The 1,736-nt window shown below is 61.4% G+C and overlaps 1 non-coding gene across 1 annotated transcript; it reads right to left on the reverse strand.

Moving 5' to 3' along the window:
• Nucleotides 1-833: 833 nt before the first annotated feature.
• Nucleotides 834-952, reverse strand: LOC131871529 (5S ribosomal RNA). Its single transcript, XR_009369744.1, has one exon. It is a non-coding gene; the product is annotated as a 5S ribosomal RNA (ribosomal RNA).
• Between the last annotated feature and the right edge of the window lie 784 nt (nucleotides 953-1,736).

Consider the following 1,736-nt stretch of genomic DNA (forward strand, 5'->3'; position numbering starts at 1 on the left):
GTGCGCTCCAAGGTGCGCACGAAGTCGGAGCTCGGTTTGCCCCGGGTGCGCACCTTGGTGGGCGCCATGGTGCACTCCGAGGTGCCCAAGATTGGTGCGCACCAAGGAGCGCTCCGAAGTGCGCTCCAAGGTGCGCAGGTGCGCGCGAAGTCGAAAGTTGGGTTAATTGTCCGGTTTGCCTCGGGTGCGCACCTTGCGTGCACCTTCGCCAGGGTGGGCGCCTTGGTGCGCACACCTTGGCTGGGCTGCGCACCCGGGCGCGCACACCTTGGCACCCGCGTTTCCTTCATTTTAAATTTTTTTTTTTTACAATCTCTCAAGTGGGAAATTCTATAATCTCAACTTTTTTTGCCTTTTCAGGAAACTTTTGAATGGAGCGCATCATTGGTGCGCTCCGAAGTGTGCTCCAAGGTGCGCACCTCTGGTGTGCTCCAAAGCTCTCTCCAGCTGCGTGCACCTGCCCCGGCCGCGCACCCGGCCCCGCCCAGCTTCGCTCACCTGTCCCGGGCGTCTGGTGCGGAACCTTAGAGTAAGAAACATCACCGTGCACCTTGGCCAACGTGCGCGACTCGACCGAGCGCGCACTGGCCGAGGTGCACACCGATTTCACCTGGGTGCGCGCGCAGCACCTCGGGCGCACCGGGGTGCGCGCACAACGCCCGGGTTGCACCGTGGCCTGTGTGCTCGGGGCGCCTCGGGTGCGCGCTCGGTGTCGCCCCCGCGCGCGCGGTAGTGCGGGCAGCGCACCCCGGCCCGGCCCGGCCCCGACGAGAACGCAAACGGGCAAAAGGTTTATTCAAATAGCATTGCGACGCCCGGCGAAAAACTAAGAAAGGGTGCAACACCGGGACTTCCCGGGAGGTCACCCATCCCAGTACTACTCCGGCCCAAGCGCGCTTAACTGCGGAGTTCTGATGGGATCCGGTGCACTAACGCTGGTATGATCGCACCCGTTATGAGCTTGTCGCAGTGTGTACTTAGCAAACCGCGACCCACGTGCGAATCCACCCCGGCCACCCACCCCCGTCGAGGTGCACACCCTCCCTCGCGAAGTGCGCCCCGTTCGCCAAGTGTGAGCCCTGCCCGGGTGCGCGCACCTTGCTAGGGCGTCGGGTGTGCACCCGGCCCGGCCTACGTGCGTGCACCTGGACGGGGCGTCGTGTGCGTGCAGTGTCCCGTCTGCAACGCGGTGCCCACACACCACCTCGGGCGCAACGACCTGCGCTCACATGTGGGCCGAGTGCACCTTGGTGCATGTTCGGGGCGCCTCGGGTGCACGCTCGATCTTGCCCCGGTGCACCAAGGCGCTCGGTTTGCCCCGGGTGCGCACTTGGTGCAAGGTGGGCACCCAAAATAGGGATCAAGCACCAAAACACAAGTTTCGGGATGCAAAATGGGACCCAAGGACCACAAATGCGTTCCAAGACCCATGATGGGTCCACGAGAACAAAAATGTGTTCCGAGACTTAATAAACAAATATTGGGTTTTAGGAGAAGAAACATGCTCTGATGCCCAAAACGAGAATCGACCCCGAAAAGGCCACAGGCCAAAAGTGGGATGCGAGACAAAAAAAAATGGGACCCGAGGACCAAAATTGGGTTCCCAGGTCGAAGACAGGGCAACCGGACAAGAAACGACCTCTAAGGCTCGAAATGAGTCCCGACGACTAAAACTTGACAAGAAGCACCCATCAGGCACCCAACTCGACACCCATGGGATGCCGACCCACCCGGGC

This window comes from Cryptomeria japonica, unplaced genomic scaffold (assembly GCF_030272615.1).
Source record: "Cryptomeria japonica unplaced genomic scaffold, Sugi_1.0 HiC_scaffold_422, whole genome shotgun sequence".
NCBI lineage: Eukaryota > Viridiplantae > Streptophyta > Pinopsida > Cupressales > Cupressaceae > Cryptomeria > Cryptomeria japonica.